The sequence below is a fragment of the Buteo buteo genome, chromosome 8 (genome assembly GCF_964188355.1).
Source record: "Buteo buteo chromosome 8, bButBut1.hap1.1, whole genome shotgun sequence".
NCBI classification, from domain to species: domain Eukaryota; kingdom Metazoa; phylum Chordata; class Aves; order Accipitriformes; family Accipitridae; genus Buteo; species Buteo buteo.
Window position 1 is genome coordinate 8,693,098 of NC_134178.1, and position 25,905 is coordinate 8,719,002.

Below are 25,905 nucleotides of genomic sequence, written 5' to 3' on the forward strand. Positions count from 1 at the left end.
AGAGAGATGTCCCAAATATAATAAGACCCCCAAGTCTTTTTAGACCAGACAACTGAAGAGAGACTTTACTAATTCCCTGGTGAGGAAAAGACCACTGTGTGACTCCATCCATCACAGACACTACCAAATCCACAGGGTTTTGCTCGCTCTTGAGACCCAAGCTGATAGTAAACCAGACCTCGTCAGTCCACTCACTCACGAAACAAACTTGTGCCCTAAGTTCATGAGGACCCTCTCCCATGAACCTTTATACGTGTGAGTGATTTTGTTCTCACAGGTAATCCTACCCCTGGGCAAGGGGCGAGGAGGGCCCAGACGTCCCAGTTTTGCTGTGGAGGAGCTGGCTTGCATGACTTCTTTATCTGGGGAAGCCCCAGCGTGGAGAGTTGCAGCTGATTAAGTTCTCAGGCTCCCGCGGAAAGGAAAGATGATACACGTTTCTGCCAGCTCTTTGAGGGGGAGGGAGGAGAAACACCTCAGTGTTGGATCAACCTTTAGGAAAAAAAAAAGCCGGATTCACTAATTCACTGAAGGTGGCCAGGGAAACATAGAAATGATTAAAAAAAATCCCTTAGGTCAATAACCAGCCTGCCTTTGGAGAGACACAAGGGTTCGCTGGGTGTAAGTTTAATTAAGCCAGCCAAAAACTGAAGGGAAAATTAGAAACCATTTCCAACAATGCTTTACAAAACCTTCCCATCGAAACAGACACATTAATTGAATAGGAGCTGAGCTGTACTTTGATACATGAGCCCCAGCCCAGGGTGCCTCTCGCTGCAGAAAGCAGCATTGTGAGGTTTCATTTAGAAGCAGCAATCTCTCACCGTTATCCTTTCCTTGTTGGCAAACATCAGTTCCCTCCCTCTTTTTTTTTTTCTCCCTTCAATTAAATGTTTAATTAAAGTAGCATGACTCCCTTTCATTTGGAAAAGTAATTGAGGACACTAGTGTGTAAAAAATAGGCTGAGAAGCGAGCTGGAGTGTGCACAGCACAGAGCATCGGCAAGGCCTACAAAAACGTAGCTCTTAATTTGCTTTGGTGCCACATCAAATCGCAGTGATGGTGAGGTGATACAGCTGCAGGAACATCTGGAAGGAGCTGATAAACATGGGTTTGGTTGGGTCTGCAGCATGCATCCAGTGCAGCTTGCTTTTTTTTTTTTAATCATGAATGGTCAGCTCAGCACAGCTGGGAGAGAAAAGCGACGTTCAGAAAGATACATTTATTGGTAAGTTTTCATATAGTGATTCAGAAGAGCTTGTTGAGTTGCTTGATAAGGAGGCTGGTGCCTAATAAGGGTTTTCTGCTGTATCTTGTAGATCAGTCTTTGTCAGGTTACATGATGGCTCATCACCCAGACACGTTCCAGGGCCAGCGAACACCTCTGCTCTGGCTGCGTGGCTCTTTTCCCAATATCTTTATGAGACTTTAGCAGAAACTTGTAGTTATGCAGATTGGCTGGGCAGCTTATTCCCGGCTATTGGCTTGAAGATGCCCCAGTTAACTCTGACAGTTTGGTTTTCTCAAGCAGGCTTAAAAGCAGAGCACAGGAGATCCTGCTTTTCTGTAACTGGGTGGAATTTCCCAGAGTTTGAGCTTTTAATGCCTCCTGAATTTTCTATGCCAATAGTATTACGTGTCTCCTCACACATTTTTAATAGAAAATGTTTGAGTTTGGATCTTTTTCCTTGCCATCTTTAATTGTTGACCAGTGTCTCTGACACACCTGTGCACACCGAAAGATTTCTATCCTCTGAAGAACTGCTGCAATGGGGAGTTACTCTTCATAAGCTGTGCTTGGGGCTGTTTTTACCTGTTATTTCCAAGCTTGATAAAAGTTTGTGTAGTACACAGGCTTGATTGACTGAGGCCAAGAACAAGCCAGCTTGATTCATTACTGGAACAGTATGTGTGCATGTCTGATTGATAGGGGAGGGCTTGGAAATCAACTTAGGTCAACAGTCAAGCCCAGGGCCTATCTAGAAGAGCAGGCATAAAATAAAGGCTGACAGACCACATCCCTCCTCTGCACACCTTGGTCTGGAGTCCAGCCTTCTGGCACCGTGACCGGCTTCCCACGTGCAGCAGCGTTGCACTGCCCACGTCTGAAGAAGCCGGTGCTGAATGCCGTGGGAATGTTGCTATCCAGGTGAGTGAGTTTGCTCCCAGGTTTCTCTGGCTGCTCATTGGAAAGATGGACTGGGTTAAAGCTGATAGTTGCTGGCGCTCAGTGTTCACGGTACAGCTGGTCAGAAATTTTCTGGCATGCCCGTCTGGCACAGCAAAATCTAATACACCGGCATTGAAACAGACTGGAAACATGTCAATTTTGATGAGATCCTCCCAGAAACCAGGCAGATGCAGGATGACATCCTCCCTGCCAAGCAAGTTTTGAAAGCTTCCCTACCTCTGTCCCTGGCAGCCCACCTGGCAGGCTGGTGGGGAGACGGCAGGCAGGGGATGGAGGCTGCCAAGCCCCCATCTTCTGCCTCCATGGCAGCAGGACTTCCCAGGGCTTCCTGGCTGCTGGGCTTTCTGGCTGGCCATCGAGCCCTGGGAGGGCACTGGAGAGAGCAAGTGGGTGGCCAGCCTACTCTGTGACCTCTCCGGGACTTCCTACTTCAGCCCTGCAGGAGAGACACAGATTCCTCTCTTTATACATTTTCCTCCTCTTTTGGAACCAAATTTGATTGAGGCTTGTTTCCCTGGCTGGGTTTCTTCCTTCCTTGTTTCCTTTGGGTTTTAATTCAGAATTACCCAGGGTACACCAAGAGCAGTTTCTCATCATCCCTTAAGCAATAAGAGGAGACTGAACATCTCAGAGTTTTATCTGGCCTTCTGTGACGCTTCTCCTCCTCAGGTCAAGCAGAAGAGTGGACTGGAATCAAAGGTGTAAGGTGGTAGTGAGTGGAACATGTATTTTGCTCTTTCTTTCCCAGTAGCCTCCAACCTTTCAGAAAATCAGCTGGTAAGATACCTAACGAACCTTTTTTTTTTTTTTTTTTACAGCTACCACTAAAATGACTTGGCCTCAGAAGGGCACTCACTTGACAGCAGGTGGCAATCGAATGGTCGGCACGAGCGAGCCTGCGGCGAGATAAGGGCTTTCCCAGCTCAACCTCCGCAAAAAGCTGAAGTGATGTGGCTGTCCTTGTCCTACCCCGCTCAGCATGGCAGACCCACCTTCAGCCTGACGTTGCTTGGGGCAAGGTCACACTCGTGTCACCATCGTGTCCTGGCCAGAACAAGGAGCTTTTTCACAGGCAGTGCTCCAAAATGCTGCTCGCAGGTACTTTCCAGGCCGTTTGTTCTGGATCAGTTAGTGGATTTTGAGGATTTTAGATTAGGGGAAATATTTGAAGGTAGCTCTGAGGCATTCCCGTGTCAGACGCGCACACGGTTCAAGGGTCTGAAGTATGTGTCAGTGATCTCCTGGCTGCTTTGCCCCGAGGGACAGAAAGGGGGGTCGAAGAAGGGAAGGAAAGGCCAGCTTCCCGAGGCTAAGCGGGGAGATGGAGCATCCTGGAACGGTGTCAAGTCCCGCTCGAGATGTCAGCAGGGTCTCCCCTTCAGTAAACCCTTAGGGGTCATTAGGTGATGTTTCTTTCTTGGCACAGCTGCAAATATGGTCCATTGCCTTTGTTTTGCTCTGCTAGCATTGTTTTCCCACTGACTTTAGTGTTGGTCTCATGTAACCGTTGCATCTCATTCCCGTCCAAAGATGAGGTATAATCTGAGGGAGGCCTGTTTTTCATTAGCGTTGAACTTGCAGCACAGGAACTTTCTCTGACGCAGTTCATAAGGGGGTGAGGAGGTGGGAGGGAGGGTTAGTTATTACCTCTGTTTCCTCTGCTGGAGCATGGGCTTCTCTACCAAGCTCTGCCGCCTCTCCCAGGGGCCAGCAACTAATTCCTCCATACCCCTGCACACCGGAGCCTCTCTTTAGAAGAGACTTCCAATCATGACAAATTATCTGTGCTGATTTTGTGACATGAACTGTTACCCATTAGGGAATGAACTGACACCAATAAATTCATTTCACTTACAACCTCACACTGTGCATGAATTGAAGTTCTAGAGGTGAAAGACATAAATTTACCAGGTGGGCAGACACACAGCTTCCCCCTAAGACTGTGCACTTCACCTTTGCTACGTGCGCTGCTTCTGCTGGGCCAGCCCAACATTAATTTTGCATAGAGTAGATTTCTCCTGTACCACGCACAGTCCATATGATTTATACTTGCCTCGAGTAGCTGTGTGAATAGCCTTACCGCAGAACAAACTACTGGTTGTGCCTTTGCCAAAATAAAAACTTCAAACCCAAATGCAGCCTTTTGCTTTGCAAGATAAGAACAGTTAGTATTTGCGTAGCATCTTCTGACTTCCAGGCTATGCAGAGTCAGTAATTAATGAGTCTTCCCTATGCCCTGGTGGGGCAAGTGAGCGAGCATTATTTATTAGGCAGAAAGGAGTTCCCATTTGTGCGGATCTACGTCTTAGTCATTCTGATGGTAAATTCATCAAATCATTCCAGCAGATAAGGCTCTCCTGCTCCCCAAGCACTCTGTCAGTCAAGTGGCTGAAAGTTTCACTCATTTACCCAAATGAAAATCTCACAGTCCCCTGGCCAAACAGAAACTTCCAAGCATTTAGTTAAAAGCCTCTTGTCATGTAATTCTGCAGAGGAAGGACTGGGAAAAAAAAAAAGAAAAGGCTTTCCTAGAAGGGGCAGACACAAGTACATGCAGAGGTGGAGAGAAATGCAGTTGTCTTTCTGTCTCCACGTTCCTGAGATCTCCTGATCAAGACAGGGATCCCATTAGATTCTGCGGTGCAGACACCGGGTGAAGGCAGTCCTCAGCCTGGAGCACTCACTGACCTTGTCCCCACTGCCTGCGTGTTTTGAATGGCTGGTTTGAAATACGGCTTCCTGGACATAATATGAAATAAGGGGTCTTGTGGATGAGGTCTCTCCTCTCCTTCTCTTATGAACAGCTATGGGAAGGATTAGACATAGCCATAGGTGACAGGTCCATAAACAGATATTAATGGAAAAGAACAGACAGGGATGTGCCCTTCAGCATCCTTAACACACCTACAAGTGTGGGTGTTGGGGGATGGAGGAAGGGAACAGGGTGACAGAGAGTGGCTGGGTTCACGTGCTCTCCTTAAATTGCCTCTCTTAAGATAGAGCACTGGGCATGCCAGACTGCTCATCTGACCCAGTGGGGTGGTTTTTGTGTTCTTATGTTAAAAGGGAAGGCTGGAAACAGCCTCCAGCAGTCATGGGAGGGAAGACATGGCTTTGCTGGGTCTTCCAAGTACAGTAGGCACTGGAAACACCTCCAGGGTTGCTGCTGGCTGAGCCGCTTCCTTTTTGCTTTCATACAGCAATCGCTTATTTTCCCATCCCCCTGAGGAGCCAGGCCTACCCCCAGCAACAGCATACAAAGGTCACACTTCTTGTGAGTGTGCAGGAGAACCTGAAAAGAGCCAGTGGTTCAGCAACGAGTCTGGTGAGGAAATGGTCTTTTTTTTCTGCTTTCTTGTTTTGTTGTTTTTGGGTTTTTTTACCTTTTGGCAAAAACATCAAGTATTGTGATTTGGGAATGCTGTCTAAATGCATCACCGTTGTTGTTGCTTAGAAGCTTGATTCCTCTCTTCACTTGTATATTCTATGCTCCCTGCTTGAACTTCATTAATTCAATGAACTGAACCCTATTTTTGGTAAGCATCCTGTTGACCTCTCTGTAACTGCAGGAAGCTCTTCACTGTAAACATTGTCTCTCTCTCCAGTCATAGCTTGCCAGCTCCGCAGAAGAGAGACTCTGGTCACCTCTGCCTGGGAAGTGTTTATCCTGCTGTCGTAAATAAACGGGACAGACTGGGAATGGGTAAGGTGCCCAGGAGGATCTCTGGGGGGGAGATCAAACCCCAGACATATCTCTGAATACCAGTTTCCCCAGAGCCTTTCCATTGCACATGAGAGGAAGAACCACGTTTCAGCTCTTTCCATGCTTGCTCCCCGTGCAGAGCGGCAGGACCCCAGCCCTCCCCTCCAGGCACCCCAAATGCCGTCATATGTGAAGGCAAAGGTGAAGGCACGGTAGCAGGGAGTTTGCATGCCCTCACCCATCGTAGTGTGGCAAAACTTGTCCTGGGCTGACCTGTCCCACACAAGCAGCAACAGCAGTCCTGCCAGGCTCCTCTGCTGCTGCTTCCCTGGCACCAAAGGCATGGCTTCAAGGAGAGCTTCATCTCCACTAAAAACAAAGGCAAGCCAGGAGGAAAATCCCTTCCCTACCCTCCCCAGCGCTCAAGCTGGGAAGGCAGGGCTACTGGTAAAGGCAAGGGCCTTCCCTGGAGCAAACTGGTGCTTTTAAGAGAGGCCATGTGGGGTGGCCAGGCGATCACTCCCGCGGGCACCGTACCATGGCCAGCCCCGCTGCTGCTTCCCCCTCCATCCTCACCGCTGACCTTCCTCATCCTCACCTTTGCCAGCCCATCTCCCCTGGCCAAAGGGGTCGGGAAGTGCTCCCGTGCCTTTGGGGTCAGACCCAGGCACCCTGGACACGAGAGAGGCCACTTGGAGGGAGAAGGCAGGGAAACCCACATTGCTTCACAACATCAGCAGCAGGCAGGACCTGTTCATACTGAAGCTCCGGCACATGAAGAATTATACACTAGTCTGATTGTTTTATAAAAATCTGTTCCGGCACCTGTCCAGAGCCATGATCACATCTTCAGTCATGTGGCCAAATGCCTTTTAGTTTTAATCATTTGATCAAATGCCCTAGTGAAACAGCCATTTGTTCAAATGATTGAAAGTTTGTCATTTGACCAAATTACTAGTCTGGCAGGATGACTAACGGGTTATGCCACAATGTCAAATTCTATTAATGTCACCCAAGAGAGACAGGTGAGGAAAGTAAGGGTTAAGGGAGGAAGTTTGTAGAAATGTTTATTCCCTCGCCATTTACCCACACACATACACAAGCGTGGTCCCGAGGAACAGGGTGTGAAATCTCTGGGGTGGCTCCAGACCTCCTGAGCAGGTAAGGTGGCTGGAGGGGCTTCGTGTGGACACCCCTCAAAGCTTGGGGAGAACAATTTATGTCACTGAAGGAGCACAAAGCTGCTGGATCAGAGGAGAAAACTGGAGCTGGAGTGTCTGCTTGGACTTCAGATGAAGGCTGCCACTGCTGGGACTAGCTGGAGAAGAAAACCTGGTCAAACCACAAGCCAGGAACTGTGGCTCGGTGAGAGCAGTCCCAGGCACTTCTAGTGCTGCTGGTGTTACCATGCTTTCACTGCCTGGATCAGCTGGGGACACTGGTATCGGTTCCTCACTGCTTCCCTCTCATGTTTCGGGAGCTGCATTTCTTAGATGGAAGGAAAGGAGGGGGTGGAGGAAGAAAGACTAAAACGTAGCCGCTGGAAGAAGTGAGAACTGACAGCAGCCATATAAGGGGGTATTAACCTTTCATAAACCTGCTTTCTGGCCTGTGACTGGAACCAGGGAATAAATATCATTCTTGCAGCAGGTCTCCTGCATGCAGCACGGCTGTTCTGGCACACACTGGTTTCCTGTGAATTGCAGTTATGTTTACGAGGCGTTAGTATAGAGGTGAGATGGATTTTGCTAACATTAAAGAAGCAGCAGACCTCAAGCAGGAGGCCAGCATTGAGGAACCAACTTCCCTCGTGTTTCAGGAAGGGTTTACTATGGACATTCCTGGTGAGTGATGCCCCTATGAAAGTCATACACCCTCCACGGCTCTGTCCCCACGTGGAGGTTCCGGCAGGAGTGGGTGCCGGATCTGATTTCTGCCACTTCCCTCTGAGCTGCCCATGTTTTACTTCAAGCAAGATATACAGGGGGATAGTGTGCCACCACTTCTCATCCAGACGTACAGTTAGGCACTTGTTTGTCCTGGTACCAGAGCCCTGCCACGTGGACGCAGCCAGTGAACCCTACGCTAATTCAAACGCAATAATAACAGTCCGATTATCTGACTTGAACTCTTGACCTGCAGATGTGACATACACCAGGAGACAGCACGAGAAAAGCATGCGTGTGCGTGTGCGTGTGCGTGTGCGCGCGCGTGAGCACGATCTCTGCCTCTTCGGGCCAGCTCCACTGCTGCTCCCTGCAGCCTCTGACCCCGTCTCCATCTCAGAATGAACCATCTCGCTGCGAAGGCAAGTCACGACACGGGTGATTGCTGCTGTCAATTCCAGGACAGCTTCTTTCTCTTTGTGCCTTGGACTGGATCAGCACATCTGATCAGCGTATCAGTGCAATATGCCCCAGAGCCCAGCCGGTGGAGGTGCCGGCTTGAAGAGCACGGTTCAGTGCTGTGCCGTGCCAGGGGCATGGTGTCACAGCACATGCAAAGGCAGGGCAGTGACTTGGCTTTATCTGCACCTCCTGCAGCCACAGCATTTTTTTCCTCCTCTTGTGGCATGAGCTGGAGTGCTTGAGAGTCATCACGTCGGTGTGGTTCTTGCTGATGTCTCTCATTCCTGTCCTAAGCCATCAGATAAAGGTGATCTGAGCTCCAGCCCTGTGTTCTCTTTCCACTTCTTGCAGTTGGCTTATATGCCTCTTCATTTAATACGCTGCTTTCTGCCTACAGGCTCTGTCCATTCGGGCTACACAAGCCAGCTTCCGCAGCTGACTCCAGAGCTTATAGTGTTAGAGAGGTGTTAGATATCCTTTGCACACCTACATGTACTTGAGGACTGTCTATATTGGGCCTGCAAAATTATATACACACAAGCATGGGGAAAGCTGGTGTTGCAAAGACCTATATGGGTCATAAAAAGATTGCCAGTTTGGCCTCAGCTTGAGGTAAATACCGCAAGCAAACCCATTACGTATTCTGTGTATACACAATGGGTTTGATTTGAGATGTATTTATGCTCAAGAATATTATGTATTCTCTTTATACACCATGCAAGGTTAAATTTTTTTGAAAATTTGTATTTGCTTTTTATCATACAGACATACAAACGATTTATGGCCAGGCCTGCTGAATCTATTTGAAAATGCCAATTTATTCTTGATTAACTCCGGAAGTGCTGGAGATCACTAATTCACTCACTACTACTAATGTATTTAGGAGCTAGACTTGGAAAAGTTTAACTAAACTGTTCGGGAGGAGGCTGAGAATCCAGATTTGGCCTATTTTAGGTAGGATCGATGTTAAAATCCAACTTTATATTGCAACTCCTGATTGGGGGCATTTAGATTTATAGTTGTGATTTGGACTGTTCCCCTAGATAGTACTTTTTCATCAGCTGATGTGACAGCGGGAAGAAGGTCAGGATTATAAATTCCCCCCTCCTGAGTGCAGGGAGCAGAGGTGGGAATTGCCCCCCCCCCAGGTGAGCAGCAGAGCGGGAGCAAGGGACCGGGGCTGCCTGGGTATCCAGTCCAGCCACCCGTCCATCCCCAGGGAGGACTGGGTGCCTGTCACCCCACTCTCAGGAGCTCAGCTGCGGAGGAGCCCAGCTTGCCTGAGGGCATGCAGAAAGGGTGACCGCACACTTTCCAGAGCTGGCTGGGTCAGCTGGGAGCAGGGCGTCAGCCTGGGACGTCAGCACAATTCTTTAACGCAATATACATGTCCAGCTGTTCTTGCACCTTCCCGTATTCCTTACCATGGCCTCTCGTGCTCCCAAAACATCTGAGGTATGCCATGCAAGCCAGGCCAGGTTGTCCTTTGAGGGACAATATGAGCAGAGAGAATGCTGCCGTTGGCGTGCGAGGCATGAGGTCCTCAACAAGGTGCCCTGAAGTTAGACAGTCACTGCTATATTTAGCCGCCCGCATAAGCCATCTGATTTTCAGCACTGTGGATTTTTGTTTCTAACTTTACACAAGCTTAGATAAGACTGTGTAGGTGGGTCTGAGCTGCAAAGTGCTCAGGTTTGGACTCGGTCCAAAAAAGACACTAAGCAGAGAAGAGGTGAGTGCGTTTTGCTCCTGGGCCACCTCTGTGGCTCTTTCCCTTCCACCAGGTGCTGTGTAGCCTCCGGAGCTGATTCCTTTTCTTCACACCCTCCTCTAGCTCCTGAAGCTAAAGTCCTCCTGGTCCTTCCCATCTCCTTCAGCTGCTTGGAGCCACCTTCTCCTCCCCACATCCTCACACTTGCTCCCACCATGCTCCTGCAGCCCACTTGTGTGTTGCACCATCAACCCCTGCCCACCCCACAATTGAGGGTGTTGGCATATTTGTTTGCCCCCCTCAGAAGGGGTGCCCAGACCCTCCCTCGCCACCTCCGTGAAGCTCTTGCTGGAGACAAAGATCAGCAGGAAAGTGTGGTGTCACATCAGAAATACCTGAAGTACTCGTGGCAATGACTTCTGCTTGACTGGGTTGGTGCAAGCTGCCGTCTCCTTCTCTGTAGGCAGAGCTCATGTGATGGCTATTTAGTTCACTCTACTCTGTGAATGGCAGCCTCCATTCACCCACTAAGTGTAAGAAGTGCAGTGAGAAACCAATCCAATCATCCCCCAGAGGCTGGAATGAACATGAAATGATCTATGCATCCCTGCTTAGGTTACGATATTGCAAGCCTTTAAGCACCACTGCCCAATGACTAGGGCGCAAAACCGTCTGGCTCAGATAGGGACTGTTCCAAATAATGTACAATTTGCTCTCTCAAATTAAGTGCTGACGTGCAGTCTGTTGCTACCCGAGGTAGCAAACTAGCCGGTTTGGACTTTGTAACATCTTCATGGTACAATTCTGCCCAGCTTATCAAAAATGAAACTAGTATTTGATGTAACAAAAGTATTTATCTATCACATCAGCACTGTGAAATATGTTGGTCAAGGAGAGTTCCCACAGAACAGCCCAGCACTTAGCTCCATGCAAAAGCTGTGGGAGAGTATGAATTATTATGAGTATTTTTAATCAAGTAACAGATACGGTTGGTGCAGTCAGGGTTTTCAGAGAAGCTCAAGCTCCTGATAAATATGTCACAATCTATGATAACTTTGCCAAGTCCTTTAATATCCAGTCGCTGCCGTCTGACTCCTGCAAAATGTGGGAAGGAAGAGCAAATGTCGGAAAAATCGCTTTGTCTGTTTCAGACCAGCATATCATCTGCCTCAAGGGTAAATCCATACTATCTCCTTCACCTCTGGTGGATGCAGAAAAGGCTGTTTGTTTACCTAGTTCTTATTGGAAGGTTTTACCCAAAAGAAAGGCCTCTCCTATCTGATTTTTGGAAGTGATTTAGAACCCACCCGCCCTGCGTGGCAAGGCTCACGTATCCAGTGGTGATAAAGCTTGCATCTTCTCTGCTTCACTGGCATAACCTTTTGCCACTTTGCCGGGTCTGCATCGCATCTTGAACACTTAGCTCCCAAAACAATGGTATAGAATCTCATTTCTTCTGATTGAGCTGACAAGGACAAAGGCAAGCACCCGAGGATCGCTGAGCCCTGCGGCACAGGGAGGTGACTACCCTGTGACGGGAAAGCGGAGAGGGCAGCTTGCTGGAAGGAAAGATCAGTGCCCACACGGATGAGAGCTCGGGAGGATGATCCCCTGCGCTGGAGGGACCTCTGGGTGAAATGGGCATCAGGTATTTGTGGCTGTTTCCTCGCCTGTTGAACAGCAAGGCTAAAACTGCAAGGCTGGATCTCAGACTCCTTGGACACTGAAGTATTCAGAAATGGATTTTGTTGACATGTAGGGATCAAGACCTTTTCTTCGATGCAAAATCTGAAATTGCCAAGAGAGATTTTGATTGAGTCTTAGCTCAGGGTGGTCTCTGAGATCACCGTTACAGGCACCTCTGGGAAGTGATGGCTTTTATCTGGCAAATGACCACTACTTGGTCTCTGAAAGCATGGGGAATGGGTCGGGGTTTGGATTTCTACAATTTTTCTTTTTTCTCTCTTCATTCCTCTCTTTCCAGACTTCTGCTATCACACTACAGACGAGCAGAAGTCTGTGTGACCTGTAGGAGTAATGCAGGGCTTGGGGAACGAGGAGAAGGAGTTAGAAGTCATACGATCAGTCTGGGACATCAACTGGAGAATGCATAATCAGCTTAGTTTTATCAGCTATTACTTTTAAAGGACATGGAGCAGAGGGGAGACTGAGGAAACCTCTTCCAAGGCCTTACAAATCTGTGCTAGAGAACGGCTGTTCAGTGAAACACATGGTAAAAAAAACCACAAATCCTGAAACACAACCTAAAACTCAGTACAGCCTGGAGACTGAGAAAGGTTGGCATTCCAGGAATAGCAAAATCTCCCGAGTAATCGAGGCAAGATGGACCCCCAGTGTGTGGGTAAGCACGTACTGCATCCCCTGAGAGAGCCTTATCAGTGTGGAAACCCCAAAGGCGCTTCTGGGGACAAGGGCTGGGACTGGGGGAGAACTGCATGGTAAATATTAGCCTAAACAAATGCGTGATAATGGGACCAGAATCAACACAAAACTGCCCATGCGCCTTGACAGAGAAAATAGATCCAAAAAACAAATGCGAGGCCCCATCTTCATATAATCTGCCTAACCACAGCCTCACTGTCCCTGTCTTTTCCCTTCAGCACATACCCTAAAGGCGCTCGGTGCTCCCTCGAGCCTTCCCGAGCGCAGGCGGTGAAATGGCTTTGCCCCGGGCTTCCCCGCACACCCCAAAGCGATGGGCAGGGTGAGGAATCACGGCACCTATGCTGCCTGCAGCCCAGCTCGGCACGGCTGAGCACACGCCTGAGCTGAGCTCAGGACCCGTCTCGCCCATCGTTGACACGGCGAGCCCTCTGGCCAGCGCTGGCTGGCAGGAGCGCGCACCCAGCCTCATCCATCAGGGCGGTCAGGCCGGATCGGGGATGGGTGGGAGGGTGCTGCGACCCCATCCGCCAGCTAGTTGCTCTCCTGAAGTCTGACCTGCTTTCGGAATAATCTTTTAAGTCTCTCTTTTCACCTTTTTATCTGCGGCTGTGATGAGCAATCCCAAAATGACTGAGCTTTCCACTCGCCCTCCATTTGTTCAGTGCGCTGACCTAATCCTCTTTCAGGGGCTCCTGGGGCAGCCTGGACCGCTCAGCCGCCGTCCCAAGGACCTTCCTGCACCGTGGGCCGCAGGATTAGTCCTGCAACATGAGACCCACCAGAGCCCTCTGCTCGGCACGCTCCCGGCTGATTTTCCACGGCCAGCAACCTCATCAAGGGGAATTTCCTTTGACACGTCCACCGGGGGAGAAAGCGCTGTCAAGAGGGCTTTAAAAGCAAAGCTGCTGCTGGCTGTTTCACTTGCAGTAATCCAAGCCAGCCGAGGATCTCATGACTGCGGCAGCAAATAGGCTGTTGGACCAGGGATGCTCGCACAGCACAGGCGGTGGGCACGGGAGGAACGTTCAGGATGGGGCCCAGCAGCCTGGCAGCGCAGGGCTTGGGGCCTGAAATTAGACCACGGCAAGGAAAACCAGCGAGCAGGAGCTGGCCTGGGGTTTTCTGAGCTTTATCTAGTGCCTGGGAGGGAGACTGAAGAGAGGACAGTTCGAAACCCCGGCGGCAGGAGGATGGCATCTCGCACCCCGGGCTTGAAGGGTCAGCACGGCGGCTGCGCGGGGCCAACGGGAGACAGGTTACTGGGAAGAAGTTGTGACAGGAGAGGAGAAAAGAGCCTTGTGTGCAAAACAGAAGCTCAAAGTGCAAAAGTAAGACAAGGAAATATTTTACATCTTTTATTAACCCACCAGAAACAGCAGGACAGAGAACAGTATTGAGAAATAGTCACACTGGGAAAATTTGCAGACCTTTCCTTCTGGCACCACTCCACAGCTGGCAGTCATGCAGATGAATTAACAGCTCCGGTATCTAACCCTGGCCATTGCTGTAGCGATTTGGAAAACAAAACTCCAGGTGTCCTGGCTGCCTCGCAGTGGTGCAGTGACCCACTGCATCCCAGACCCAGCACCTAGACCTTCAGCTCGCTCTTGCTTTAAAAGGAAAAAAGGGTCAGTGGCCTGGACTTTGCAGTGCTTTCTCCACTGCTTGCCTGGTCACAGTGGCTCTCTGGAGAGGTAATCAGGGACAGGAGTGGTGATGGTGGGTTTGGGAGAGAAGCTCAGACGCTCCCATGCCCAGTTTTCCCTTCTCCGCCTGTTACCACCAAGGCTGCTGCAGCAGAGTGCAGGAGCGGTTCATGGCATACAGGGCAGCTTTTCGGAGTAAAAGGTTTTTTGGATGAACAGAAACGGCGGGTGAGCCCGTCTCTTGGGGAGTGAATGCAGTGTATGTCTGCGAGGTCACTGCTCCACTTGTCAGGGCTGGGCTGGTTTCGGTGACCGTTCCCCTCAGTGGTGGCCGGCACCGTTCCCGTGTCACGCAGCACCTATAACTCACGGAAATAAAGCACGTCCGACACCCCTCCGAGACATGTATTCTATATGAAAATTTGGTTTATTACTGTCAGACCCACAAATCTGGATCTGCTGTGTAATTCTACCGGCGTCCATCAGTCAGACAGACACATTTAATGAGAATGAGAATTTATACTGCTACTTCCTATATTGGCTGCTGCCAAAGTGCAATCGACAGTCAAGATCTTCCCTTGCCAAGAAAATTGTCCCTGAAAGAGTGCTGGCATGTCAACATTTCGGGAGAGCAAACCCATGGATGTAGAGGTGCCTCTTTGGTAGATGCAGTTCTTCTCTGCTGGATAGAGAACCAGGGTGTCTGTCCTGCGTAGGCAGGTGGGGGATATGCAGGCAGTCAGCAGAATAGACAGAAATGTATAATGGATGATATTGCTCAGCGCTTGGGAATGTATATTCCCCAATCTTCTCAGGAAGCAACATGTTTGATTTCCTCCAGCTATTTTTTTAAAGTGCTGTGTTGCGAATATTGACGTGTTTAGGTGTATTTGCATGAGCTGTAGCTGTGGGGGCAGGGGAGACTTCTCCAGATGCATGGTGCAAGTCAGGTGCCTGGCTCTCACAGAACAACACTGCTAAAAATCCCCTTTTCCCTCCATCCTCCCTGCCCTTTCTTCAAAAACCTTTGCTGCCATTCTGGCTGCTGCAGTGAGGCTTAGAAGGAAGAGGTGCCATGGTATTTCCACACTTAGAAAGGTCTCCTGTTTGTCAGGGAGGCAGCTATATATCCCAGGTCTTCCCCTGCACAGGGTGCCCCTGTTGTACGTTGCGTTACATTTGTGCCCCTGGGATTGCCCCACCGTTGAACTAAAGCCTTCAACCCCCTGTGACTGCTCATTCACACGTACAACTTTCAGCCATGACCAGGATAACTGCCCTCATGCTTTGGTTACGTGGCGTACACCAGCAGCACTGTGCATTTTCCCTGAACAAGGAGGGGATTTGTGTTTCAGGAGACAAAGTGCTTGGGGTTGATTTTGCTTCTGTATTAAATACTTCCTTCTAATACAACCAGGCATCTTGCACTTTGAACCCTTCAAAAAATCAAAAATAGAAAAGAGGCTGAGAGTCCTCCTTTTGAAATTACACCAGTTTTGCTCGTTGACTGAATTTAGTAGCAGTTTCTCTGGAGTAAAGAAATTTTGGCTGCCTGGATGTTGAGCCAGACGAGAGACCGAGAAAACAACCTTTCCGTCCAAAGTCAATTTGGACCAGGATCATTTTCTTTCTGCTGACAGACAGGTTTTCTGGCGTAGAGCAATGTACTTGGCATTCACTTTTCCTGCTTTACTGAGGAGCAGAGGTCACAGGGAACCAAAAGACCAAAACTGCATTGGATAAGACCTGTCAACGCCTACAGTTTAATCTGACGCTGAGCCACTACCCTGCATGCAGCGTTACTGACAAAAAAAGCACACATGTATGGCCCCTGCAAAGAAAATGGTGTTGCAGTTTTTGCAACTCGGAAAGTAAACCTTGTGGGTGGTACCTAGCCTGAGCCCTCTCCTGCATAGCATCAGATCCTCGCCATGGGAGACCACAGTCAACTATCTCTGACAACTCTGTGTTGGTGGTTCTCGGGCGACGTCACTGGTAAAATGCTGAAATGCCAAAAACCCAGCTTTGAGAGTGCTGAGCATCCTCATTTCCCTTTGATTTAAATGGGAGAGGAAGGCACACAGCACCTTGCAGTATTTGGCCCTGTGTCAGCAGATACTGGCTGATCTTCTCTGACGGGCTGTCAAGGCTGTCCTTTTTTTCCATATCTTTTTTTTCCAAGGAAGAGATTTGCCTATGATTTCAACTTTGCAAAGGCAAACCAAGGCAAAAGCTATTCTTCTGAAGACAGAGAAGAGAAACTGCAGTTCCCTTTCCATCTGTGTTTTCAGTGTTTGCAGCTCTAAGGGTCCATATTAAGTGACTAGAAAAAAAAATTGGGATGCTATTCCAACAGTGGAGCAAATTATTCTTCACAAACACAGCTAATCGAGGCTGCGGGGTTGCAATCATTCATTATAGATGGGCATCAGAGGAGAATAAAGTGTGTCTTCTAGCCAGCTGCTAACCCCAAAATTAGAGGAGCCAGGGAACTACAAGAACTGAAGCTGCCTGTCTCCCAAAAAAGAGTCATGGTTCAGTGGGAGGGGAAGATTCCTGCCCTCTGGGTCCCTTTTACAGCTCAGCAGCCCTCCTGCCAAGTTCTCGCTATCAATACCTATAACATTTAGCAGCACAATCCTGGACAGGCTTTGTCTGCTGGCAAATGGAAATCGGACGTGTGCAAATCAGAGGTGGGCATGAGGACAGCGGTGCTACAGCATCCCTGAATTGTTAAAGGACCAGGCTCCAAAATGCGAAGCTGCCAGGAATACACCAGCATTTTTCAAACCTGTGAGTTGCTCTCATCGGACGATAGAGCCTGGTTACATTGCTTTCCCCTGGGAAATTCCCTGAGGCAGGAAGGCGGTTGAACTACGGTGGTTATAACTTTGATATCCGAATGAATATCTGCTAGCCTCAGGCAACCGGGCTTCTGTTAATTTTGACCAGGGAGCATGATACACTGTGGCAAGCCATGTCACTTAGGATTGTGTCTGCTTAGACATGATGCCTCTGAGTAATGTAATTTATATTTCATGCACAATTGAAGCAGCTAATGGTATAATTCTCCAAGGGGGAAACAAGTTGTTACAGCATTAATTACATTGCAGTTGCCTTTTTTTTTTTTCCCTTTCCCCGCCCCGCGTCTTGCGCTTTCGAGTCACCAGCTCAACGGCAGCAGTAGCTGATGCCACGTAAAAGGGTCTCTGCCCCGGGGGAGGCTCGGGTCCCTTCCCTGCAGGGCTGGCAACCTGGTGGTCTTGGGCTGAGGGCTACCGGGCCCGTTGGCCAGCGTGCCACTGGCCCGGCCGGCTGCCGGCTTGCGAGGGCAGGCTGCCTCTTGTGTGTGCAGCCCGAAACTGCAGCTTGGAGCTGGGAGACAACCAGGGGTTTGGAGAAGCGGATAGAAATAGGGTGGGAGAGGTCAGGAGAAAGGGGTCGATCCCTGGCATCCCAAGAGGTGGTGAATATTTAAGTACCCTGGGGTTTGGAGGAGGGAGAGCTGAGCGCCTCTGTGTCTGCGTCCTCGGTGGCTCTCTGCAGTGACTGACTGCCAGGGAGCAAGGATAATTCAAGAAGCGTGGGAAGAGAGGACAAAAGTGATTAAAAAAAAAAAAACAAACCTCTGATGTCTCTGCTAGCCCGGCTTTCCCCTCTGTGCAGCAGTCACGGAGGAGGGTGCCCTGCTTCTGCTTCTCAGCCTCCGCTGCAGCGGCAGTGACGGGAAAGCATCCGCAGAGGAGATGATCAGCAGAACCCCCCCAAAGCAAAGCAGCCCCCGGGTGTCACAGGGAGGGAGATTTGTTTCTGGGGAAGAGCAAGCGGCAATTTGGGAGGTGGGACCCTGCAGGTCTCACCTGGTCTCAGAGGTTGGGTGGCAAAGGGAGCTGGGGGTTCCTGGGCACGGGGTTCCCCGGAGGTGGGGGGGACAGCACTGAAAATGCTGGCCCAGACGATGGACAGCAGTGCTGGGGGGGTGGTAAAGCCCTTCTGACCAGAGCTAAGCCGTGGAGGCATCCTCGGGCAGGCAGAGCATCCGAGGCAGCCTCAGGCAGGGGTTTGGAAATTGCTGGCTGCGTGTGGTTCTGGGCTACAACGGGTGTTTCTTTTTCCAGTTTGCCTACGGCACCAAAAACCACGGTGCTAGCAGCTGAGCTAGGAGGAGGTGTAAAAATAGAGTCACAGCTACATACCACGATATGCCCGGGCTGGATGTAACCCGAGTGTGCGCTGCCGTCAAAAAAAAGAGGAGAGAAGGGGAAAGGAAAGGGCAGGAATTACACAACTTAGGCTGCTATGAAAAGCGCTGAATTAAAAATAAAACTCTGTGTGTGTTTTGGCCCAGCGGCACGTCTGGGAGGGAGCGCAGCGCGCTGTGCTGCCAAGTGTGAGGCTGGGATCAAGAGGAACATCTGTGTTCGGGCTTCCCACACTGTCAGGAGACTGGCAGGGTGGTACGGATGACATCTCTAATGGGGAGGAGGAGGAGGGCAGCGTGACGGGGTGGACGAAGGAGGTGGCCTTCGCCTACGCTGAGAGCGCTGCCCGCAGCAGCCAGCGTTGTACGCACCGAGGGCCAGCCGCTGGCTTCGTGGTGAGAAGCTGGTGGCCCAGATCGCCGTGCTGCAGAGTCTCGGGGAGGATGCTAAGGAACATTTGGGCTCCCCGTACTCAGGCACTAATTTTGTGCAATCGTTTATGTCAAACTATAAAGGAACTGAGCGCAGATCCATATGGAAAATGATGCCGTGCATCTATGCAGAGATATTCCAAGCATACCATGGGACATAAGATCTGAAGGAGGGAGAACTGGAAAATTATTTATTCACGGAGAAATGCAGCTTATAGGAAGCCAAGATTATTCAGTTCAGTTGAAGTTTAAACTGGAAAACAGCTTTGGCAGGAAAAAAGAGTATGAAGAAGTTGTTTCTAAAAATTCATTAATATCTGTTTCATACCGTCACTTCCAAAAGGAAATTTTTCTATGGGAAAGAGAAAATCAAGTATCGTTCACTAGGGGACTCGAGGACCATTCTCCAAGGGGAGGAGCACAAATGCATAAATATAATGTGCCCTCAAAGTGGTTAAATATAAATCAGTGATTAAATAATATTAGCATATTAAGTATTCATTGGTGTGGGGACTCCACCTTCCCAACTGGATGTTCTCCCCCCAAGACTGTCATGTCCCTCATGCTCTGTCCCTGACTCTGTGGGGATGCTACTATTTACACAGGAGCCGGTGAGAAGACACAGTAACCGCCATCCCTCTGGGATGTGCTGCCGGCTAATAGCTGGACACTGTCCAGCAGGATGAAATACTGTATTTCAGTCTCTTTCTGCAGCAAAACCACAATTGAACTCAACTCTGTAATATTTTACCTGTGAACCTTAATCCGCCGTTTTTAGCTCCTGAGGTATTTTGGGTGTCTTTGCACCATTCTGGTGACAGCAGCAGAGATGTATCTTTAGTTCCTTGTGAACCCAGCTCTGGATCCCTTATCTGAGGAACAGGGCCCTTTTTTCTGCGTCTCCATATAAATCTGAAAAACCCAGCGATCCAGGGGGAGATCTGAAATAGATGTACTCCTGTGGGGTTAATCCTTATGGCTGATTGAAGCATTTCATGGCACAGCCAGGAGGATAGGTACAGATAGACCCATGCTTGCTCCAGCCGTGCTCAGGGCTGGCTAGATGCAAGCCACCTCCAGCCCGGGAGGCAGATAGCCACGGGTCAGCTCTGGCCCAGCTCATGGGGGATCTGGCCACTACGGCAGCATCTGAGCCAGCTCCGAGCGTCCACCCAGCAGGTCTGGGTCTGGCTGCAGTCCCTCGCAGCTCCAGCGCTGACCCCAAGTGCTGAGATCCACTGGACTCGTTGCTGAGTAAAAGTCGCAGCAGAAGCCAAGGCTTGGGGTCCTGTCTCCGCAATGCTTTTTTTTCCTTTTTTTTTTTTTCTTTTTTCTAATGCGGATAATTCATATCAGGGTTAGGGGGCTTTCTACAGCTCATCACCTTGGGAAATCAGGCTAGTGATGTGGGGAACCTCCACATGGTCTGAGGTTGCTGGGTTTAGGCATTAGGGATTTCTTTAGCTGTTTGTTTAAAATCAGAGCTGGAAGCTGCACAGTTTAGAGCTGGAGCTGAATTGCTGCTTAATCTTCACTTGCAAGAAAAGTGTGTCAGGATTTTTTTTCCTTAAGCAGTGGGGTAATTAAAGGAAGAACAAGGCAGATTTGCTGTTCTGGGAGCTGCTGCCGTATATCTGGGCTTCCACAGAGAAGGCTGGGTATCACTATGAAGCTGTTCCAGAAGGAATGTCAGAAATATGCTTTTACTGATGAATAGGCAGAAGCCACACTTTCAGATAGGAGTATTTACCTGCCCTGCCATACACCCCAGCTGCTGCTATGTCCAATATATAATAATCCAATTCATTTTAATATCCTACTGCTCTGCAATAGCCAGGCATCTCTCTGTTTGGAAGAAAGGGGCCGCATTAACATTCAGATTGTAATCCACACATCCTAAGCATGTTTATAGCTGCTGCCAAATACCCATGGGCCTGCATCAGGGCTGGACTCCACATTCCTTCCAGCTCCCCCAAAATTCAGAGGTGTTTGGTTCCAGGATCTTCCAGGGCTCCATTTTTCAAATCTCGCACGCTGATCTCAGCCAAGCATCTGTAACGTGCTTTTTTTTTTTTTTTTTTTGAGCCCCGTGCTGCAGCCTGCCCGCTGTGCTGTGAGCATCCTGCGAGCCACGCTCACGCAGCCTCGGCTGCGACCAGCCGACAAGCTGAGCAAGTTGTGCTTGTTGGGAAATGGTCCAGGAGGAGGGGAGAGGGCTGTGGCACTGCCCTTGGAGCACGAGCCGCGGGAGGCAACCGCTCACAAAACTGAGACCCACCGAGGCTGCTAGCGATGGGCACTACTGCCTGGGCTGGCATCCCCTGCCCATCCTCACGCAAGAAGCCGCAGGGGCGGTTGGTCCATTCCCAATAGGTTCAGAGGAGCGTGCGCAGGCTGTCACCGTATGTAAGGCTGCAGCGACCTGTCTTTGCCCTTTACGGTCCTCAGTCAAATGAGGTGCAGCCTGGTCTGCATGCGTAACCACCTTTGCAACTTCTATGCCGGGATAAAGGCATCCCAGGTATTTAAATCCATCCCCATCAGCAAGCCGGGTCCCCTTGCCCCACCTTGCGACGCTGCTCCGTCTTCAGGCAGCACGGCCATGCCAGCATCCAGCTGGAGAGGTGCCAGGAGCATGCGGGGAGCTCTGCTCATGTCTGGGAAGGCTGGAAAAAAGCAGCCAGAAATAGCCAGCATTTCGTAAGAAGCCTCACGAGGGCTGGTGCCGCGGCCCCGCTCTGCAAACCAGTGGAGTTCAGATAAGCTCTGACGAAGCATTCAAATTCTCTTTTAATTTCAGCCTATTCTCGCTTTTGGCTCAGCACCAGCCTGGCAAGAGACGCAACAGATGGGATGGAAAAGAAGGCGAGAGTGTGCCTGGTGAAGAGAAACCCTACACCTTCACACATGCTGAAATGATTTTTGCCCCAGCCTTGGGCCCCGTTGTGAAACAAGCGTCCACGCCTGCAAATCCTCCCTAGAAAGTAAATGGTGACAGATTTGTGTTTAGCCAGCAAAAAAACTTCTACCCAGGCTTTCTCTCAAAATTAAGCAGATTTTGTTTTGCTCCAAGCCTTACCCCCAGGAATGGGGGACTGATCTTCTCAGTTGGTGTGTAGGCTGGTCCTGCCGCCCTCAATGATGACCTGATCCTGCAACAACCCATCTTCCCTTGACCCAACGGCCTCGGTTTCTTTTGGTTAGAAGTCACAGTGCGGAAAGGGAAGGAGTTAATAAATATTTGCTTCATTTCCCAGTGCAAGGATGGGATTGAGCCAAAACACACTGGCAAATCAAAGAGTGAACCCTCTTGGCCATCACGAAACAGAGCAAAGGCCAGGAGCAAACAGCCTTTGGCAGCGACTGGACGTGAATTCATCAGGCATGTAGGAGAAGCGCTCAGCCTGCATCTCCATTCGGTACCTACCAAGCCTATCCATAGTGGTACTAAACATGTAGTTGGCTTGCAAGTAAAAGCTATTCATCAAGAAGTACCCCAAAACCACATAGTCATTTCACAAGAAACACCACAGCTTTCGGATGGTCTTTTAATCCTTGCTAGATATATGAGCACTCTTTCTTGTGGCTCAAATGGAAGTTAGGCTTTGGACTCGTTACCCACAGCCACTGACATACGATCTGCTGCTAGGGTAAAGACCTCAGCAGAGAAAGAAAAGCAAGACTCCAGCAGTGGGTTCCTGCAGCTCTGGCCAAGCCTCCATCAGTATTGAACTGGATGGACACGTACGTGTATCAGCAAAGCCCTGGCCGATTCAGAAAAGAAAATTCATGAGCCACATTGACATCGTGTCGCCCAACCGTGAGCACGTGCAACGGGGCGTGGGGTAACTCTGCAGAGCTGGGAGAGGTCTGAGACCTGACAGCCAGTCCAGACCAGCAATTCGCAGGACTCTTTAGAAAGGAAAATAGGCACATGCCCAAAAAAATCCCTCCTATGCCCCAAAACTGATCCCAGATGAGTCCGCTTTATACAGGAATCACCTTGTATTGTATCAGCAAAGAAGCAGCCCTGGCTGCTGCACAAACAGACGGCAACCCTTCCAGATTTAATGCAACAGCCATGTGTAATGACACACACAGTTCATCACAGAGGCAGGTAGCAGGGCCCTTCGCTCTCATTCATATGAATATAATGCCCACAGCAATGCAACACATCAACATTTTTAGAGCCAACAGTTTGACTTTCATTGCTCTGTTATTTTTAATCATTTTAATCTGCTTTTTTAGCATTCTACTACTTCTCCATTTTACTTCAAAACAAGACAAAAAGTATTCAGCAGCTAATACCTCTGTTTTTAATGGCTTGAAAAATAATGAAGGAACATTAAGCAGTTCCCGAGCCTTCCGGAGCATTGGTATTTTTAAAGATGAGATTGATCAAAGAGGCTGTGAACTCTAATGGAGATGGATTGGCTCAGCGTGGTAATGCCAGCACGAAGGCCGGTTCAGCGTGGATCCCAGCCTCTTCCTTTCATCTGCTATGCACTCCAGCGGCCAAAACCTCTTTGCTGAAGCAAGACCCTGCCAAGTATGAAAAATCCTGCATTTCTTATAAAGGTCCAGGGATGGGGAATCCATTTTTATAGCAGCTGATTGTTTGTGCCACTGCTTCGCTGCAAGCAGGGCACAAAAAAATCCTCTCCCCAAGGCTGCTCTCAAGTGCCGGAGCTATCCCAGCCCGAGACCGCACCGTGCCTGCATTGCAATGCAGGCAGCTCGGTGGTGCATGAGGAAAGCAGGAGAGGAGATTTTTAGTCCGCCGATTGCGACGTGAAGCACACACCTCCTTCTGCTGTGAATCTGGCCGGCATCCCGGTGGAGCGGGACGTGGCAGCCCGTGCTGTGGGGACAGCAAAGACCTACAGAGGAGGCATCGTGGCTCCCGAGCCCACCTCTGCCTGGGTGCGAGGAGAGGCCAGCGAGGACTCTGCCCTGCCACCAGCACCCGGGGACCCTTTGCACCCTGCTGCTACCTCCTCAGCCAGGGCCCGTGAACGCAGCTGGTTATGGAGCGATGCCTTGGCTTGCCTTGCTTTCTGGCTGCTCCGCTGAGTCCCTGAGAGGAGCGCAAGCATTCTAAAGGGATTTTTTTTGTTTTCCTTTTTTTTTCGTGGGAGGGACCCACCAGTTTTAGAGCAGCCTATAAATCCTGTGGTACAGCAGGGACCTGATCTCAGGCACCCTACATTTGCCAGAACAAAAGGCACAAGCCCCAGCTGTTAAATGAGGTGAAAACCACCCATCCCCTACTTCCAGGCAGTGCTGGGACCTTGACAGGGACAACCACCTCGGCAGGGGAGCCCGCTCTGCGTCTGTTGTCTCTTTAAAACCCCCTCCGCTATCTTTCCCTGGGGCAGTGCTGTTGCTTTCTCCTCCCTGGATGAATTTGGCTGAGCTTTTGGATGTGGAACAGGATGACGAGGTTTGGAGCAGTGAAGTGAGGAAGCGACTGGCAGAAAGATGTTATTTTGGTGGGAAAGTAACCAAAAGAGCAGCTCGTGGGGTATGCGCAGCACCCTGCGTGCAGTTTGCACGTGCTTTCTGTAGCAGGAGCCTGGATCTGAGGGCTTGAAGAACCAGGGGGGAGGCACAGAGATGGGCTGAGACACAGGGTGCTGAGGGCAGCCACCAGCCCCAGCTCAGCTCCAGGCAGCTCTGCAGTTTATCGACACCGAGCCCTGATGTCCAAGGGCTTCTGTACCTACCAAGGAGGGCTCTCTGGGAAACAGCTCTCTGGATCTTCCCTGCTGGCAAAGCTTCGGCACCGTAACGGAGCTGCAAAGCTTCCGCACCCCATCCCATGGAAACGCACTGCTGCTTCTTTATATCCCCTGAGTCTGTAAACCTTGTCAGGGGACAGCCTTTACGCCCTAGATTTAGGGCGATGTAGTGACTATAAATATTGTGCTTTGAATAAAAGAGTTGTGAATACTAGATGAGTCCATTTATTGCTAAATGTCATATTTAAATGTTTTAACACTCGGTGTCCCAGGTGCTGCACCAGCAGGTGAGAGCACACAGCCCACACGGCATACAGTGGTTTCGTTGTTTACATTGCACAAGTAGGACGAGGAGGCCACAGAGTGAGGTGGCTGTGCTTTAAAGTTTTGCCAGCACAGCCATGTCACATATGAATGTAAAGAAAACACCTCCCTGACCCAGCACCCTGCCAGCACAGTCCCTTGCACAGGTTCGCATCCTTCTGTCAGACCAAACCTGGTGCAGAGCCCTGGCTGGCCCGAGGTCTTGTCACACTGATGCTCGCCCTTCATCAATGCCCGCTAATTATGGTGGTGGTGGTGGAGAAGCCATAGCTGCCCACCTAATTAAGCCACGGTGGAGAACTCTTCAGCTACCCTGCTCCTGCTCTTTCATTTTGCATTAGTACCTTGTTATGACAATGGTAGCGCTTTATAAATAAGCGACGTGTGCGCAGATTAGTGTGCCTTTTATTCCTGCCATCATTATTTTTCATTTTGGAGACTAGTATTTATATGTGCTCTGTTTTTATAACTCCTGCTCTTTTCTTTCCCGACTGCCTTAAGAGTGTGGAAGGCAAGATTTAATGCACCTGAAACATCACAATTAGCCCTGTCATGCTAATAACTTAAAGGAAACAAATAAATACTAGAAATTGTGGCACTTTGGAAATTCCCCTGCGCTGCGGGAAGAAGGCCTGCTGGTCAGGGCACATTGATTTTTTTCTGAATGCATCCATGCAGGATTCAAGGACAGGACAAAACACTATTAAGTCAGCAAGCAGAATGCAGTAAATAATGAGCAAGCTGGAGAGGGCTGAGGCTCTGTGCTGACTGAGTCCAGATATAAATTGCGGTGAGCTATGCGTCTCGGCATCATGGTGACACTGTCTCCGGAGTGCAAGGGAAACCCAGATGAGTAACAGGAGCTGGAAAAGCCATTTGGGACTCCAGAAGTTTTGCATGTTGTTTTCACTGGGGAGGCAGAAATAAACTCCTTCCCCGCTCCGCAAGAAGCCCTGCTGCTTTGGAAACCTGTGTGGATAAATACCACTGCTACCACTGGAGCAGAGTATGTCTGTGCCAGACGAAGGCTTTAGCACAGAGGAAGTTACTCTGGGGAAGCAGGGCTTCTGCAAGCAGAGCTTAACTGGTATAGCTGTGTCAAAGCACTTTGCCGGCATAATATTGCTGCTATAGCCATGCTGGTGAAGCACTTTTCCTTGTGTAGAGATGCTCTCTGGCCTAAGGCTTGTTTGTGAAGGAA

The 25,905-nt window shown here is 49.8% G+C and overlaps 1 long non-coding RNA gene across 1 annotated transcript in view; it reads left to right on the forward strand.

The window, feature by feature from the left end:
- The window catches only part of LOC142033990 (uncharacterized), a 77,426-nt gene extending 52,864 nt beyond the window's left edge, over nt 1-24,562 (forward strand). Inside the window, exons 3-5 of the long non-coding RNA XR_012651424.1 lie at nt 3,011-3,290; nt 5,393-5,517; nt 21,440-24,562. This is a non-coding gene — a long non-coding RNA (uncharacterized LOC142033990). The remainder of the gene's footprint in view (nt 1-3,010; nt 3,291-5,392; nt 5,518-21,439) is intronic.
- Nucleotides 24,563-25,905: the final 1,343 nt, after the last annotated feature.